The sequence below is a fragment of the Eucalyptus grandis genome, chromosome 4 (assembly GCF_016545825.1).
Source record: "Eucalyptus grandis isolate ANBG69807.140 chromosome 4, ASM1654582v1, whole genome shotgun sequence".
Classification (NCBI taxonomy): domain Eukaryota; kingdom Viridiplantae; phylum Streptophyta; class Magnoliopsida; order Myrtales; family Myrtaceae; genus Eucalyptus; species Eucalyptus grandis.
In genome coordinates this window covers 1,650,476-1,670,213 of record NC_052615.1, presented here as the reverse complement: position 1 = coordinate 1,670,213, position 19,738 = coordinate 1,650,476, and the positions used below count along the sequence as shown (strand labels likewise).

Genomic DNA, 19,738 nt, shown 5'->3' with positions numbered 1-19,738 from the left:
ATTATGTGTTTTGCTAATTGACGGGCCTATGGCCCATGATTAGGCGTGGGCTTTCCCAAACCCATACCTCGCGTGACGTTAAGGAATTCTTTAGAATTTCGCAAAAAGAGTTGCCACTAGCCTATTGGGGTTGGCTAGAAATCAAGTGAGGTACGAGAGTATGCCACACTTCCTACGCAACCAGAGAATATAAGGTCGGGGACTTGATTACACTAATTGACCAATTAATGCCATTCGGTACCTAATCTTATTCATTTTAGAAAATATTTTTTTTTTGTCAGGCAGTTTGGATTGATTTTATACCTATCCACTAACATGTGAAATGATCATGCGGGTAATGCAATCATTAAAATAATAATAATAGCTACCAAAATCCTAATTGCCATAAAATCGAGCATATGCGGTTAAACATAATAAAATATGCAAATTAAATATGCGATATAATCAATGTACGAGCAAATAAAGGCTTAATCACACTAAAAATGCAATACACATCAATTCCTAACCAAACCCTACAATTTTTGGATTTTCGAAATGTTATTAATTTTTAATTTTTTTTTTTTAAAATATTTATTAAAATATTTTTTTTCAAAAAAGTTATTTCATATTTTTTTTTTGGCCGGGCCGTTCGGGTCCGTTCGACTCGACTCCGGGTCGACCTAGCTTGGGCCAACTAGCCCGCTCCGAGAAGAGACTAGGCCCGGCCAAAGGTGGCCGGGCCATCTCTCAATTGGGGTTGGGCCTATCGATGGGCCCAACCCCCTCGCAAGCCCATGGCCCACATTAACTTTGGGCTATTGGCCTGCGAGGAGCAAAGGAGGCCGAGCGAACCAAATCGCGGATTTGGCCAGGCTTGGCTTGCGGCCCTTGGCAGCGACCGCTCAATCGCAACTAGGAAGGCCACGACAAGTGCCACCAGCCGGGGCGGGCTTCCGAGGAAGGCGGCGGTGGCAGTTGGGGCTCCGCTAGAAGTGGCGAGGCACTGGTCGAAGGCTCTGCCAGCCCACGACCCCCATTCAGCGGTTGTTCGGTCGTAACGAAGGAGAGGGCAGAGGCAAATGGCAGAGGCGGTCTCCAGCTGGGGCCGCGATAGCACCATCTAGTCTAGCGAGATGCAGTCCAGCTTCTGGGCAAACGGTGGTGGCCTTCCTAGGGCCAAAAGTCCTAGCTGGGCTATACACAGAGGAGTCGGGGAAGCAGAGCTCATTCAAGCATTTCATCGAGCAGGTGGCATCCGCACGCAAATGAGAGACTTCGAGTCCAACCAAGACTCAAGGTGGACCTGGGACCCTCAGCAAGTAACCAATAGCACATAGAGACTTAGCCGAGGACCTACGGAGGCCCAAGCTCGCCCGAAACGGGTGAAACAAGCTCCGGCTAGCTCCATTTCAAAAGCCGCACGCCAAGTGTTTGATAAAAGGCCAACCTGGGTTTCGGGAAGACGGTGGTGAACAACGTCGATTGGGTGGCTCGTCGGCGACGGTGGCGGTGTCCCGGAGGCTCCTTCTCCTCGGCTTCCTCTCCATCGATTGTCCCTCGCTCCCCATTTCTCTCGCTCCCTCTTTTTCTGCTTTTCGTTCTGTCCCCCTCTGTTATGTTTTTTCCTTCCCTTTTGTCTTCTCTCTGCTGCCTTTTTCTTTCTATAGGTCTCACGCGCGTCGCTTCATCCGACCATTCAGTAGGCTCTTCCAGCCGGCTCTGACTCGAGGATCACGCCACTCGCCTACCCCTGCGAGATCCTACTATCCCTTGTTGCCCAGGCGGCTCTGCTTTTGTCTTCGCTGGTTCCCTGTGCAGAAGACGGCTGAGGGAGAAGACACAGGCGTGGGCCGGGCCAAAGGGAAGAAGGGGGTTGGGCCGCGCGAGGGGAAAATAATAAAGAAAAAGGAAAAGAGAGGGGCTGAGCCCAAGCCCACGCAGAGGAGAAGAAAAGGAAGAGGGGGCGGGCCAAGCCAAGGCCGGATCCGGCCCAACCCGACCCCTACAGCTCCCTTTTCTTTCTTTTTTTAAACTTTTTTTTAATAATTTTTTAAATTAGTTTTTTTTTAAATCAAAATTTTTATATGTGCTTGAAAATACAAATTAGGTGTTAATAGGGCATAAGAGGAAAAAATGAAGGAAACTGTGGTTTCATAATCTACTTCATGATTTGTGGATGGATGGCTTGAGCCGAACTTTCAACATCACCTTCATGCCCCTGTTCATAATCCAGCCCCCAACCCACCTCATTAACTTGACAAGCTTGTCCATGTAGCCATCCATTCTTTGAAGGCAATAATATAGAGAGAAAATGCAAAAAATGAATATCGAGATGGGTTCCATATGAATCAAGTCAAGAAATTTGCATTACATGTAAATAAGTCATAAACGAATTAATGGATTAATTTGGATTTGATCATTTATGACCCAACCCAAACTCGATCCAATTCATCTGTTTGACGAATCTAATGCAATCAAATTGTGTAATCTATACTAAAAGTACAATCAAATATTTCTATTAATTTCATTCAACTTATGATAAGAAGTTTTTAATGCTTTCATGAAAATGTGGCGCATTGCGCTTGAAAAAAGAACAATTTTTTTTAGAAAAATGAAAACAAAAGCCGAGAGAGAGGGAAAGAGCGAGGGAGGGAGCGTGGGAGGGAATGGGACAACATGAATATTTCTCCTCTCTCTAGCATCATTTTTTGTCTGATGTATATTTATGGTTTCTTTTCTTATTTCATACTTATTTATTGCCACATCAACACGTGTACTTAAAAATGATTTCTTTTTTGAAAGAACCCAAAAAAGTTTTTCAAATTATATTAGGTATCAGTGCTTGAATATAAAACTTTACGCTCGGCATAAAAACCCCAATGTTGATTCCCGGGTCCCGATGTTTAGGATGCGGCTAGGCTCAGGTTTATCAAGGATAGGCTCGGGACCCCAGTGCTTGGGCCTAGGCCCTTGGCGCCCATGCCCAAGTCCATCGAGGCCAGACCCGAACCCCCTGGTACCCATATTCGATGCTCCTACAATTGAGCTCAAGTCCCCAATGCTTGAGCTCTAGTCTTGATCATCAAACCTAAGTCCATAAAGGCCATGTGCTAGTCTTAGTAATTGGGCTTGGCTTGGTTAATGAAACATAAGTTCTTAAAAAATAACTTTAAAAAATTCAAAATTTTAATTATTATTATTTATTTTTATAAACTTCGAATTCTTAATTTTTAAAACTTTTATATATCCTTTTCCTTTTCCTTTTCGTTTTCTCCTTTTTTTCCCCTTTTTGCTTCTTCCTTGGCTAGTCGTTGGCCATGGCGACGGTTGGTGGTGGCCCCATGCAAGCTCCCGGGCTCCCCATAAGTGGGTGAAACTCCATGCCTCGTGAGGCTTTAAGCTTGTCAATTTATGGCAAGGCTCGAGCTCGTTGACCTTGAGCTTGCTTGTGGCTAGTTGTTGGTTGTCGTTGTGGCAGGTGACTAGCCAAGGAAGAAGAAAAAGTATATATAAAAATAAAAATTACTTTAAAATAATTTTAAAAATAAGATTTTTTTTTTTTTAAGAAAAAAATTACTTATCATATTTTCCTTAGCAAACATTGGAAAATACTTTCTAGGTCCTTTTTAGGTTTTAGCCAAATACCAAAAAATAAATTCGTTTTCCTAAAAAGTGACTTGAAGTGGAGGAAGATATGCTTAGAAAAGGATTCCAAAGGATAATGTTTATTTTGAATATTGAAGTATCGTTTATATTATCTTAAGTAGCTATTTATAGGTAGGTCACCCTTTAGGAAACAATCAATAATTTAAATCAAATAAGATAATTAAGGAAAAATATATTGATAAAAGGAAAGTCTTCAAAACACGTCCCAAAAATCTGCAAATCATGTTCGAAATTTTTGGCTGCCCAAAAATCAAGAATGAGTGAACTTGAAGATCAAACATTGCCCAAATTGGCTTAACCCGATTGCAACTTTAGCGATCTCGCAACCTTCTTCGATTTGATATGCATCATAACTCCTCCCGAATCAAAAGTCATGATCATTTAAAGTTGACCCATCATATATGGCATGGGTGAAGACTACCAGCTCTTATCATGCTCAAAGGTTTCATACGAGCATTTGCCAATCGTTCTACTTTAGTCTCCTCCACTTCATAAGAAATCAACCTCGAGTTATTGTTAGAATAAAGGGGAGTATCAGAGAATGATACTCAAAAAGGTCTGCCACATTGAATGTTAGGGAAATGTTGAGGTCACATAGAAGATCAACAACGTAGGCATTGTCATTGATCTTCTTCATAATTCGGCAAGGGACAACTTTCTTGTGCTTCAGCTTGTTATATGTACCGACAGGGAAGTATTCCTTGTGTAGTAAGACCATCATTTTGTCACCCTCAACAAATACTTTGAGGTGGCAGTGTTTATTTGCATCGGTTTTGTAGACAGTGGTGAAAGTTTCCAACTATTGCTTCACACCCTCTTGTTTCTCTTGCAATTTGTTCTTAATTACTCAACAACACTTTATCTTTGGACTTTGGGCAAAGGCACAAGATCCAGTCTATGTAGGATGACTGACGTCTATGTTAGCAACTTCCAGCAGAAATTGGCTAAAATGACTCAATTAGCAAATTGTTAAAATTTTTATGATTAAATTGACCAAATTGAAATATATATGACTGAAAGTGCTAGATGTTTAGGACTCTTCTAGTAATTCTCCGTTTTTCTTGGTTCATAACTTGATTAGCTTCATCATAAATTATCCTATTTTTCCAATTTCGGATTGTCCATATGACACTTCTACTTGTCGAAGCACTTCACAAGCAACAAGCATTGTCTCCAAATAAAAGGACGAGAAACGATATGCCGATATCGGTCGATGCAAAGTAATCATTTTTTACGAATGAGTATAGAGTAAAGAAAAATCAATTCCGATACGAAAAATGATTGCAGAATTACTGTATCATACTGTCTTATTGGAGCAATTGCTATATAACTAAATCAATTAATAAAATGATGAGAAAGATTGCCTCTTTATTTTGACAGTGTAGGGATGCTCTGTTCGTTCCTGAAGAAGTTGTTGGAATCGACCGCAGTTTTCACTTTAACCAACCTCTCAAAATTGTCATTAAATTAGTTGACCCCATAGACTTGCTCTTCTTCGAAGCTGTGGTTGCCATTGGTAGTAGTCCCAATGTCCAGGTCTCTGTAGCTCAAGAATGCACCCTGACTTGCGTCAAGCAACTTCTTCCCCACTTCCGCGTAATGTTCGCTCCAATTGATGGAGTACTGAATCTTGAACAGTCCGACCCAAAAATTCAAAAAAATAAAAATAAATCTTGAACAGATTCCCAGCCAAATGGACTTGGTGCTAGTTCCAATTTCCACTTCTCGCACTAATGTTTCCATTCATATATGAAAATTTTCCATTAAAATAGCAATATGACCAACCCACATGCAACCCGCTACTCCAGATGCTAGTATAATATGTCTTATTTTATATTCATATGAAAATAAACAATATAATAACTAGAAGAGATGGAGAATTACCTAAAAGATCAATCCAATAGAGATTTCATTCAATGTCTTGTGAATTCGTGGGGCAGTCATCGTGTTCTACAATATGACCATCGTGCTCCAAAGCGTTTTACTCGAAGGAAATTTTAATTATATATTCATATGGCCTCTAAAGTTGCAATCCCTCAATATATATATACACACACATATATAAAAGAAAAGGAGAAAGGCACAAAAACTCCATACTATGATATATTGATCATAAACTTTTTTTTGTGACATCAAAGATCACAAACTTATATATGTGCGACATATTTATCTTTCGTCAAGATTTTGTCAATAAGTATCATTAGAAATCTACCTACATGGACAACTAAAGGTAAATGGTGTTAACATGGCTCCAAGTGACTTAAATGAAAAAAAAATGACATTGTTTTAGCTGCAATATGTATTGAAATTTTGACAGAGGATAAATGTATCATATAAGTACAAATTGAGACTATTTATGTCACAAGAAAAGAAATTATGATAAATGTATCACAATAAGCATAGTTTGGAATTTTTGATGTTGCAATAAAAATTTAGAGTATTGAAATGGGTATAGTTTGGGTTTTTTGATGGCTTTTTCCCCTAAAAAAAGCAAAAATAATCTTTTTGCTTTACTGCTAAAACTTTAAAATATTATTCAAATTTCAAATTATTACCAAAAATCATATGTGAATATATGTGTTGATATTTTCATTTTGTGAAGGTTTTAAGTGTTTTAAAATTTATAAAATATCAAAGTGTTTGAGCCGCAAGATTTTGATATGGTAAGATGTAAAAAGTAATATTCCATGTGGAAAGACATTTTGCACGTGTTTCATCTCTAAACTATCATCACCAAGGTCTATTGTTTCATGTATCAATTTATAAGAAAAATTCCATTTTTATACCGAAGCTTCCTTTTATATCATGGAAAGTACGAAAGAAATTCCATCACATAATTATTTCCATCAGAGTCTATTGCAATAAAAATGTTTTGGACTTAGTACCATTTGCAATAAAGATGTTCTTGGGGCACAGGGCTTTTAAAGCCACAATGCTTGGCTGTTTACCAATGGGAACCGAAGTTTGGATTCTCTAAAGCGGATTCAATTGTAGCATCTCCTTGTTCCAAACTTTCCCTAGAATGTGCTAATCGTGCACTTCTTGATCGCATTGGGTTGTTCGCTCTCCTAAAAATCAATCAGACTTCCTAATTTTTCATGCCTTGGTGGGTTTCCGAGATCCTTTCAACGATCAGTGGTATGTGTTGTTGACATATTTATATGATTACAGCAAACACAAAACAAGGTGGCCATGTTACGATTGGTGTCCTCTTAACATTGCTCTTTGGTGATGGTGAATCCAGATGTCGATGATTCCTTCCGGCAAATCAATTCAATAAGACATTCATCATGCTTCCTATGCATCAAATCTGACTCCCCTCTTTCCTTTCTTCATTCGGATTCTTTTTCATTAACAAGGCATAATTGAGATATATGCATATCCCTTTACTGCTCCCATTAAAAAATAAAACTAACTAATCCTAAAATAAAGGGATGAGGAATTCAACACAATTGTGCCCCCAATGATCCATGGAGTCCTTAAAACTCGAACGCCTTGAGACCACACAAAGCTGCGTACATACTTGTCTGGGGTCAAGTCCATGTCTATCATGTCTGTCAATCAATGGGCACGATATGTTCGGATCTATGCAAGACTTATCTGTAGGGAAGGAAGTTCTTCAGCTGGCCTGAAGCATTGTGTCCTGGATCAGTGCACACAAAGTTCACCAGCTCTCCTGGTTAATTGTGGCGTTTAAGCCACTCGATTTTGTCTACGTCACTCATAAATATCTCACGGCTTTCATTTTCGGTGAACACACTCAGCTAAAGGGCAAGAGACTTGTGCCGCTTTGAATAGTCCAAGTATGCATTTTTGTTCATAAGCTTGATTAGCCGTCTCCAAAGTTGTCCCACGTTTTCTTCCAATTCTGTTTGGTCCATCCATGATCCATCACCCAACAATGCTCCCATCATTTTCAAAAGCGCCGTCTACGAACAAAAGGACGAGAACAGTACGCTAGCATCGGTCGATGCGAGGAAATCATTTTATTACCGATGAGTAGAGAGTAAGGAAAAAAGTAATTACAATTAGAGCTGTCAAACGAATGTATCAGATGGGGTCGGGTCGGATCATAAATGGTCCGACCCAATGATTTGAACCCAATTGACATAAAACAAAACTTGTTTATTATGATTTTAAAAAATATTATCAAAACACTTCCATACAATTACAAATTTAATGGATAACTTTATATATATATTTTTAAATTGAAGCTCTATTTATTTTATGAAAAATGTGGTATTTTTAAAATGATAATATTTTCCGGTGATTGGTTGAAACTTGAAAGTGAATTAATTTTTTTTTTTCGCTTAGTATAGAAAATTTGCTTTGATTTTTGTGCTCTCCTTTTAAGTATTTTTTTATTTTTATAATTTTTATTTTTTTCATTTTCCTTCTTTTCCGATCATTGGCCATGGCAACAAGCTAGCTTAAGCCTCGCCATAGGTTGGGAAGCCTCAAGCTTGCCCAATTCGGCGAGCCAAGGCTCGACCTTGCCAAATTCGACAAGATCAAGCTCGCCCCAACATTGGCGAGCTAGGCTTGAGCCTCATCGACGAGCTTGAATCTCGCTAGATCGGTGAGGCTCAAGCCTCGACCTTACTCAATTGCTAGAGCTCAAGCTCGCCTGGGCAAGCTCAAGAATTGCTAGATCAAGGAGGCTAGAGCCTTGCCAGCACTAAGGCCAGTGAGCCTTGAGCTCACTAGTGCAATTAGCAACTAGGCAAGGGCTTCGCAGCCCATGCGTGCCGCTGGTGAGGATGGGTAGTCACAATTTGTAGGGGGAAAGAAGTAAAAGAAAGAAAGAAATAAAAAAAAAATAAAATGAAAAAAATTATTAAAAATAGAAAATTAAAAAAAAAAAAAAAAAAAAAAGCAAACAAAATTTTTAAAAATGCTCAAGAGAATGATATATGTTAATAGGTTGACTCAACTAATAACATTTAGAACTTAAATGGGTTGTGAATGGGTTTAAAAACAAACCATTTACAACCTATTTACAATCCATATATCATTAGACTTACATATAACCCAAACCCATTGACAACTTATTTATAAAAACTTAACTAACACATATATGACCCATCTCATTATAAATGGGTTCAAAATGTGTTTTGACATCTCTAATCATGGTACAAAAAAAGATAGCGGAATTTATATGGCACGCTCTCTTATTGGAGCAATCACTATTCATCGAGAACGCGTAACTAAATAAATCGATAAGAAAAGAAAAAGATGGCCTCTTCATTTTGGCAGAGGAGGGATGCTCTGCTCGTTCCTGAAGAAGTTGTTGGGATCAACCGCAGTTTTCACTTTGACCAACCTCTCAAAATTGTCATTGAAGTACTTGACCCCATAGACCTGCCCTTCTTCGTAGATGCTCTTGCCACTGGTGCTAGTCCCAATGTCCAGGTCTCTGTAGTTCAAGTACGCACTCCTTGGGTTCTTCGACACAAATGGAGTAGTGCAATTGTACAGACTCCTGATTTGCGCCAAGTAATTCTTCTCCAGTTCCGGGTCATCCTCGCTCCAATTGATGGAGTACTGAATCTTGAACAGATTCCCAGCCCAGTGCGGGAATGGGGTTGCGGAAGCCGGGATCTCGCTCATCCGTCCCCCGTACGGATTGAACACGAGCCCCACTTTCCCCAGTTCGATCATCTTCTCCCAGAGCTGATCGAGATTAGCTATTGAGATCGGAGTTTGGACGTAGTCTGATTTCCTCTTGAGGAAGTTGGTGGGATAGTCTCGGCTCAGCAATGTCTCCAGGGCCGGGATGGTGCCTTCGTCGGAGCCGTCCCACCAGAGAACTGACTCGATCCAACTCAACTCCGTGCAATTCTCCTTCTTTAACCCCATTTCGGGTAACTCCTTGTCAGTAATTGCCAAGAGCTGATCTGAATTTCCTAGGAACAATGTAACCACGGAGGCCCTCAACGTTTTCTGTCTCTTTTGTGTCTTGGAAGTGACGGGCTGCAATAAAAGCCTCATGAATAGGCCGTGATCAGTGCTCGGAGCCACGAATTGCCATTTGTACACGAGATCAGTTACGTTCTGATCGCGTGTCTTTTCCACCCGAAAGACTGTGACCTTCTCCGGGACTGGAACTAGCTTAATCTGATAAGCCAGAATGACTCCGAAGCTCGCCCCCCTCCCCCGATGATCGCCCAGAACAAATCCTCTCCCATGGCTTTTCTATCGAGAATCCGCCCTTGGACATCCACCATCCTCGCGTCAAGGACGTTGTCGACCGACAGGCCACACTTCCGCAGCATGTTGCCATACCCGGCGCCGCTCAAGTGGCCTCCGACGCCAACCGTGCGACAAACACCTGCAGGGAAGCCGTGGACCTTGCTCTTCTCCCAAATCCGGTAGTACAACTCTCCCATAGTCGCGCCAGCCTGGACCCACGCGGTCTCTTTCTGGATGTCCACGTCGATTGACCGAAGGTTGAACATGTCGAGGATGAAGAACGCATCGTCGGAGACGTACGATATATCCTCGTAATCGTGTCCGCCACTGCGGATCTTCAGGTGCACGCCAAGGTCCTTGGAGCACAGGACGGCGGCCTGCACGTGGGACTCCCGCGTGGGCGTCACGATGATGAGCGGCTTTGGCGTCGAGGACGAATTGAAGCGGCAGTTACGGATGTAGGACACGAGGACGCTGGCGAAAGAGGAGTTGGCCTGCGAGTAGATGATGTCGGAGATCTGATCGGACGGTTGAATGCGGTGGGTGAGGCATTGGAGGAAGGTGTCGTAGCAGAAAGAGAGGATAATGGCTTCATCCCTGCGTTCTTTCTGTAAAACTTCCTTTTTTGTGTGGTTTGCGATGGAGGGTCTGTATATATATTACCCGATCAGTTAAACCAGACTGTCATAAACTATTTTTGAAAGAAAAATCCTCAGTAGAACTACCTTACTTAACAGGTGAACAAGTTTGTACTAAAATTAGAGAAGAATATAATGGCCAAATTTTCCTACAGAAAATTAATATCGCATGTCTAAAAGCAAGTAATGCAAGTGTATAACACAATTGAGCACTTACTGTCTTTGTTAATTTTTCTTTTTGGTCTTTATTTGAGCTATCATGTTGAGATATACGATTTATAAGGTTTTGATTTTCCTTTTTCCGATCTGGGAGGACAGTCTCCTTTGTATTTCTTATTGGTTGGTTCAATGTAGGAACGATTACATTGGTAACAGAAATTAGCTAATTCTTTTTTTGTGATGGACATAAACACGCATATATATTTGCTTTTGGGTAGCCTACCTTTTGCGAGGAAAGCTCAAAGGAAAATGCTTATTTAGGAAGAATTTTATTTGCCATTTAGCCATCAACAATGCAATTTGTATAAATTGCCTATTGAGAGATCTTTAAGTGTTCTCTCTTGACATCATGTGATGGTCCACCCACTGACCTGCAGTAAAAATCCACACCTTTCCTTCCCTTCTTCAATTTTATCCCTACCTTTATCAAAATTAATTCTTTTGAGTTTATATTAAATTTATCTCCCTTATATAAAATATAAGATTAGCTACCCTTTGCCTCCTTTTCCTTTTTTTTAGCTTTATGTATTTACAAGGTCCTATTAAGACCATATTTCTTTTTTAAAACCTAGATTTTATTTTTCATATACCAAACTAATTCAAAATATTATATAATCAAAATTGATGGTAGTAATCTCCCATTTGAAAGATAAAAGATAAAAGATTAAAAAAGGAGTGAGAAAAAAATCATACAAAAAACAAAAAGAAGTTGGGGCAAAGGACAAATCTAAAGGGATATTCCCTCTCTGGAATGTTTCTAACGGATTTGGGATAATTTGACACAAATTTGAAAGGTTGGGCATTGTTATGACAGGAATAAAAAAAAAATTAAAATCACTCAAAAAAGGCTGAGACTTATTTTTATCATTTGCCTCTACCCAATTGACCATGAAAAGTCCGGTGTTGTTGTTGTTTTTTTTTTTTTTTTTTTGGTAAAAGGTAATAATATAAAGAGAAAAGGTCAAAAGTACAAAAAAACACGGCACCAAAAACTTACACTCAAGATGAATAAACATAATGAGTGGAAGGATGCCATGATGTAAGACACAAGGCAATGCCCAAAAGAAGGCAAACAACAACCTAGAAAGGCACGGCATGAACAACCGGCAAAGAAACAAACACCTTGGTGCAGGAGGAGAGACGTCGGCTCTAGAGCACTAGCATTTACTTGAAGCGCCGATTGAAACCAGGGTCGATTACGAGTCTCCTAAGAAGATAATGGGATCGATGCCCCCAACTTCTTTACAATCTTCTGTTTACGAAGCTATCCTCAACGTTTCTGAATGTGCTAGCTCTATCCCTAACCACCTTAAGAAGATGGTTCTTCATAGCTGGGACGGTAAGGGATTGTTCTCTGAATAGGATGCTATTCCTATGTTTCCAAATAATGTGACAAAGAGCCCTAAGGGAAAAACGAGCAATGCATTTAGAGAAGTCCTTACCCTTCAAGAAAGAGGTGGCCCACCGGAGATTCTCTCCCAAGACTGTTCCGCCAAGGTAGATTGCATCTCGCCACCCAAAAGAAAGCAACACCGGCCGTGATAGAGCAATCAAAAAACAAATTATTTATGGAATCAAGCAATCCATTGCAGAACGTGTAGAATCCCCTCTCTATTCTACCATGAGCCAATAACAGAGATTGTGTGGGCAATATGTGCTTAGCCATAAGCCAAAGGTTAAGCTAAAACCTTGGCGTGATTGCGTTATCCCATATGAAATCATGCCAAAAAAAGATGTTCCGCTTGCTCCTGATGGTTTCCCAAGCATTTTCTACCGTGAACAAGCTCGACGGGTTCTCTCGCCAGCAACAACAATCCGCTTTTGGAAGAGGTTAATCCCACGACTCAAGGATTGTTTTGAGAGCCTAGCCAGCATAAGAGAAAAGATCTGCAACTGAGGCCTGTCTAGATAATCTTGAGCTGTAGATAAGTAAGTCTAAGAAGATTAAATTCAGCAGTCCCCTAGGGTGCGAGTTGTCAAACCAAAGGGATACCGAGCGACCATCCCCAATCCTCCAAAAGAAGGCATTTCGAAATTCGCTTCGAGACTTAGAAGCTTCTTCCAGTGCTCGGGAACAACGGGTTGGCTTCCTAGAAACCCAAAAGTTTATGTCCTTTAAAAACGTGGAATGAACCCACTTGCATCACAGAGCTTCTTTATCTGAGAATAAGAGCCATATATGTTTCAACACGGCAGCCTTGTTGCAATCTTTAAGCCTCTTGATACCAAGCCCTCCTTCATTCTTTGGAAGGCATACATCCTCCCAAGCAACCTTGGCACCCCCTCTACCTAGCTCCAGGCCTTTCCAAAAGAATTATATGAGGATTTTCTTAATCTGATCTAGAACAAATACATGTAGAAGAAAAACACTCTCTCAATAAGCTTGAATAGCTTGAAGAACTGACCTGATGAGTTGCAATCGCCCAGCTAGAGAAAGGAAGCGATGAGTCCAAAACTGAACCCTCGCCGTGATGCAGTTGACGAGTTGAAACCCTTTTTAGGAAAAAATAAATTCACGCTCGAGGTGAGATCCTACGAGTAGATCTATTAAACAAGTCAAGTCAGGTTTGGATCTCGTCATAAATGATTCAACCAGATTGACCCATTTATCCCGTTTAAAACTCATTTATCATAACTAAAGTAAGAAAGCTTTTTTTTTTTATGATTTTTTTAAATGGTATTGCTAAAGCACTCTCATGCAATACAAATTTAGTGGGAAATATATATATATATATATATATATATATATATATTTAAAAGCCTCCTTTTATTCAAGAAAATTACAATATTTTCTGGTTTTTGCCTGAAATTTGAAAATAAATTAGAAAATATTTTCCACTGTTTTTGTTATGAAAAATCTGATTAAATTCTTCTCCATGCACTCCTTTTAATATTTTTTATTTTTTAAAAATTTAAATTTAAATTCTTTTTCTTTTTCTTTTCTTTTAAAAAATAGGACTTTTTTGTTTTTGTTTTTCTTTTTTCTTTCTTCTTGTTTTCTTCTTTGGTTGTTGCTCGCCATGGCAACAGTGACAATTGGCTAGAGGGAGCTAGAGCTCGCCGATTCTAGCGAGCCAAGCTAGGCAAGCTCGACCTTGCCGCAGTTAGCAACCTTGAGCTTACCTGAGGGTGATGAGCTCGTCTCTCGCCTAGCCAATCGCTAGCAATTGCCATGCCGACCACCAGCCGAGGAAGATGCAAGAAGAAAGAAAAGAAATGAAAGGAAAAAAAGAAAACAAAAAGAAAATATAAAAAGTAATTATAATTTCAGTTTTTATAAAAAAAAAAAATTTATAAGGCTAAACAAGGAAAGAGAGTGTGTGAGCCTTGGGTTGGAAATGGGTTCTAAGTCCAATCTTTTAGACCTATTTATTTTAGGCTTTCAATATATAAACTTATTTAAGTATACCTTTCAAGATTTTTTTTGAACAGATACCTTTCAAGATTTAAGTGACCAATTTATGACCCATTTATGTTTAGATGAGTTATATATGGGTCTAAAACCCATTTTAAGGCTTTGTTTGGTAACTTGTCAAATAATAACAATTTCTATTCTTTTATTCCTAAGAGTAGATTTGGATCAGAAATTCGTTTGGTAAAGTTTTTGTTCCCAAGAACAAATTTCTATTTTTGTTCCTAAGTAGATTTGGAACAGAATCGAGAAGTAAAAAGTTAATTCTTTGTTTCCGGGAACAATTCTAGGGCCGGGATGGTGCCTTCATCGAAGCCGTCCCACCAAGGAACTGATTCGATCCAACTCATCTCAGTGCAATTCCCCTTCTTTAATCCCATTTCGAGTAACTCCTCCTCAGTGAGTGCCAGGAGCTAATCTGAATTTCCTAGGAACAATGCAACCACGGAGGCCCTCAATGTTTTGTGTCCCTTTTGGGTCTTGGAAGTGACTGGTTGCAATACAAGCCTCATGAGTAGGCCGTGGTTAGTGGTCGGAGCCATGAATTTCCATTTGTACACGAGATCAGTCGCGTTCTGATCAAGTGTCTTTTCCACCCAAAAGACTATAACCTTCTCCAGGACTGGAACTAGCTTAATCTAATAAGCTAGAATGACGCCAAAGCTTGCCCCACCTCCCCCAGTGATGGCTCAGAACAAATCCTCTCCCATGGCCTTTCTATCAAGAATCCGCCCCTGGACGTCCACCATCTTAGTGTCAAGGGTGTTGTTGACCGACAGGCCATACTTCCGCAGCATGTTGTCGTACCCACCGCCGCTCAAGTGGCCTCCGACACCAACTATGGCACAAACACCAGCAGGGAAGCCATGCAACTTGCTCTTCTCTGAAATCCGGTAGTATAACTCTCCTAGAGTTGCACCAGCCTAGACCCATGCGGTCTCCTCCTTGATGTCCATGTCGATTGACCGGAGGTTGAACATGTCAAGGATGAAGAAGGCATCATCAGAGACGTACGATATGCCCTCGAAATCGTGGCCGCTGCTATAGATCTTCAGGTGCATGCCGAGGTCCTTGGAGCACATGACGGTAGCCTGCACATGGGACTCCCGTGTGAGCATCACAATGACGAGCGACTTCGGCGTTGACAACAAGTTGAAGTGGCCGTTACGGATGTAGGACACAAAGACATTGGCGAAAGAGAAGTTAGCTTGAGAGTAGACGATGTCGGAGATGTGGTCGGACGGTTGAGTGCGGTGGGTGATTCACTGGATGAAGGTATCATACAATGAGTCTGAGGATGTCCCGTGTTCTTTCTATAAAACTTCCTTTTTGGTGGTTTGTGATGGACGTTCCGGGTCCATAATGGATGAGAGCCTAACTAATGCGAAGAAAGTTCAAAGGAAAATACTTCGTGAGAAAGAATTTTATTTGCCATTTGGCCATCATCGGTGCAATTTGTATAAATTGCCTGTGGAGATATTTTGAAGTTCTCTCTCTTGTCATCATTTGATGGTCCACCCACTGGCCAAATTACAATAAAAATCCACACCTTTTCCTCCATTTCTCAATTTTATCCTACCTTTTTAGGTTATCAAAGTTAATCCTTATGAGTTCATAGTAAATTTATCCCCCTTCTATAAATTATAAATTTACATTTGGTTGTCTGAATTTTTAGTTGGGATAGAATTGAATAGGACAATGCGCACATACATACATACATACATACATACATACATACATACATACATACATACACATACATACCTACCTAACTATTGTGAGGAAAGTTCAAAGGAAAATACTTTCACAAGGAAGAATTTTCCTCGCCATTCGGCTATCATGGGTGCAATTTGTATACATTACCCATGGAGAGATTTTGGACTATTCTCTCTCGTCACACCCACTGGCCAAATTGCAATAAAAATCTACACCTTTTTGGTTCCCTCTAGTGGTTCGGCCTTTTCTTTGGAGGAGAAGGTCGTATAGGCTTTGGATATCGACCCTCCAAGCGGTGTCCTCCCAGGTGGTTCGCATCTTCAAATTAGTCTCCTATTCGCCCAAGGTGTGTTGTTGAAGCTAGTCTGGGTAAGTCTCTTTCTTTCGATGGTGCTTTCATTGGCTGTGATCAGGGTGCAGACCATGTGTTTGTGAAATGTCCTCAACTGTTGTTGAGGCTGGAAACAGCACTCATGAAGCCCGTTCTGCGGCTCACACTCAAAGGGGCATCCAACCCCTTCCTCTGGTATTGGTTTACCTTCAGAGCATCCAGGTTTGGCCAAGGGTTCTACGTTCGGCCATGCTGAACAGAGGAACAAGTAGCAAGTCCAGCAAGGGCCCTCTGCTCGTCCCCACGGATCAAGAGGAAGGAGCCGAAAGCGGTCTACATCTAGGCGTCCGCAACTCCCTGTGCATCATCCAACGTGTCAGCAGGAGAACCCGACTCATTGTTGGGCGACTATAGCTTGTCTTGTAGCAAAATGGTACGAATTGTCCTACATTCCCCCCACATTTATAGACGGCAAAGTTGTGGTTAAATTGGCTGATGAAGTTCTTGATGCGGTGGACCCGAAATAGCATGAATGCTTAGTAGAATACTTTGTAGGGAGGAGGAAGCTTCCATTTAGGCTCATCGAGCAATCATTGAAACATGCTTAGGGTTCTAAGCTTGTAGAAGTTCTTGCCAATGATCAAGGTTTCATTTTCCTCCACATTCCGGACCCTGTGTTTCGGAGAAGGATCTTAGAGGATGGACCAATCACGGTTGCTAGGGTGCCTCTCATCCTCCGTCAATGGCAACCACTCTTGGACCTCAAGAGGGAGAACCAATTCTCCGTCCTAATCTGGATTCATTTGAGGAATTTACCGTTTGATTATTGGACGGTTCCGACAATGAGTGCAATCGCAAGCGTGATGGGAAAGCCACTATATGTGGACTAATGAACGGACCAAGCAAAAATGGTCTCGTTTGCTAGAATTTGCGTTGAAATCGCCAAGATGTAGAACCACTAAAGTGGTCTTGAATGGGGTATCTCGCTCCATAACCATTGATTACGAATGGCTGCTAGCTGAATGCTTGGACTGTGGAACATTCAGTCACAATTGCAAAGCTCCCATCGCGAGCGCACAACCCTTCAGATCAGAAGAGAGCCACGAAGCAAGCTCCACCCGCTCTTGCTCCATCGTGACTAGAGGCAGTACCCCAAGCCCGTTCCTGCCCCTTCGCGTCAAGCTCCCACCATACCTGATCCAGCACATCCGGTGAAGGCCCCCACCCCAATTGCTGAAGCTACGGTCCCACAGTAGGACTTGAACGACTCTGCTCGCCAGGCCCCGGTTGTGGCCCTAGTTTCTAATCGGGTGGCTATAGCTCCAATTCTTGCTAGTAGGTGCAAAACCATAGGTTGCAGAATCACAAGTTGTTCTAGAGCAGCCTTCGAAACAAGCGAAGGGCAAAAAAAAGAAGAAAGTGACCTCTCAAGAAGGAGCTTCCTCCCGCTTGAGCAACCCTAGTGATGAAGGAGCTACCTGACGGTGAAGGCCTCTGTTTTGGAAAAAGAGGTGCAATTCGAGCCTCCTCAGAAGACACAAAGGGGTTCTAGTGTACCTCAAAAGGTGGTTCTTTCCCTTATTGATGATTCCCGACCAGATCAAGGCACTTCTTCCCATGACCTCGATGTGGAGTCGGAGGTTGCAGCCACCTTTGAATGCTCGAATGAAGACGACATTGTCTCCCCTAGTGTGTCAAGCCCACCCCCGAGGGTTGTCTAGACGAAGGTAGTGACCATTCAAGAGAGATTGCTTGCTTTAACTCCCGACTTGGGACTTGAGGTGAAGACTAGAGGGCCGGCAAATCCTCATTAGAAGCCTCCAAAGAAAAGGTAGGCTCCTTTGCCTTCATTTTCCTTTCGTTAGCCTAGTTTGTTTGGTATATATATATATTGGAATATTAAAGGTCTTATGGACCCTTTGAGGAGAGCCGAGATTAGGAAACTCGCTCATTCTAACGGCCTATGTATGGTCGACTTATTGGAAACTAAAGTGATGGAGCATCTCTTTCGATCCATGTCTGCTGGGCTTTTGGCTGGGTGGAAGTGGATGGCCAATTATGATTATTTTCCTAAGGGCGGGATTTGGGTTGGTTGGGACCCTACTATGGTTAACTTTGAATTAATCTCTTCCAACGAACAAGCGATCCATGGTAGAGTGGAGCTTTTTACATCTGGTTTATGTTGCTGCACTTCCAACGAACAAGCGATCCAGGCCTTTGTGGGCGGACCTGGTCATGATGAGTTCTTGTGTCTAGGATTTGGCCTGGATGGTTGCTAGAGACTTCAATGCCATCAGAGACCCGTCTGATAGGATAGGAGGCTCTAGCGCCTGGCCGTCCTGTTTTGATGATTTCAATCAGTGTTTGACTCGGGCGAAACTAGAAGATTTGAGATATGTTCGATTTTGGTTTACTTGGTCCACGTCTTTTGGAGCTAACCGCAAGGCAAGGAAAATTGATCGGGTGTTTGTGAATGCCAATTAGAGCTTTCAGTTCTCTTATTCAGAAGCGACGTTTTTGACTTCCGGAATTTCTAACCATTCTCCTATGGTAGTTAAAGTGGCACAACCAGTTTTTCGGAAGAAGCATTTCAAATTCTTTGATTTCTAGATTGAGCACCCGTCCTTTCAGGACATTGTGGTGCAAGTGCGGGATGCCCCGTCAAAAGGGGTCCCTATGTACAAACTGGTTAGCAGATTGAAGGCCCTAAAAAGCCTACTGAAGCATCTAAATAGAGATTTTTTTCTCCAACTTATCTGAGAGGTTTGCTAAGTTCAAGAATGCTTTTAGGTTAGCCTGGCTTGACCTTCAGCAGGACCCAACTAACGATCTCTTGGCAGAGTTAGAAAAAAAAATCATCGGAAAACTTTTGTGGAGCTAAGGAGTCAAGATGAGTCATTCTTTAAACAAAAATCCAGGATCAGATGGCTCGAGAATGCTGATAGGAATACTAAGTATTTTCATCATTTCGTCACTACAAGACAGTTGAGGAACATGATTCTTTTGATTCTTGATAGGAATGGTAATTTGATTACCGGACAAAGTCTAGTGCAGGACACTTTCGTCTCACTTTTAGGAGTTTTTCGCTGCACAATCCCTTCCTTCCAGCCCTGCATTGCTAGACTTGCAGCAAGTTATTCGATGCCCTCTCAATGAGGAGCAAATTAGTGTCCTCTCCCGTCATTTTTCAGACAGAGAAATTCGTGATACCTTCTTCTCCCTAGCTCATAGGAAGGCTCCTGGGCCAAATGGGTTTGGTGTGGAATTTTTCAAGAGCAATTAGGAGCTAGTAGGGCATTTGGTTATTGAAGCAGTTAAGGACTTCTTTGTCACAGGGAAACTTCTAAGGGAGATTAACAACACCATCCTTGTGCTGATCCCTAAAGTGCCTAATGAAACCTCGGTCAATGATTATAGACATATTGCCTGCCGTAATACGATTTATAAATGTATCACCAAGGTCTTAGCTAATCGTGTCGCCACAGTTCTTCATGACACTATGAGCCCTTCTAAAAATGCATTTGTTAAGGGCCGTCGCATTCAGGATAATATTCTTCTTGCACAAGAATTATTTGTTGGTTTCCA

At 41.3% G+C, this 19,738-nt stretch overlaps 2 pseudogenes; both read right to left on the bottom strand.

The window, feature by feature from the left end:
- Positions 1-8,822: 8,822 nt before the first annotated feature.
- LOC104442460 lies at positions 8,823-12,023 on the bottom strand (annotated as a pseudogene).
- A 2,343-nt stretch (positions 12,024-14,366) lies between these two features.
- LOC120292921 lies at positions 14,367-15,667 on the bottom strand (annotated as a pseudogene).
- Between the last annotated feature and the right edge of the window lie 4,071 nt (positions 15,668-19,738).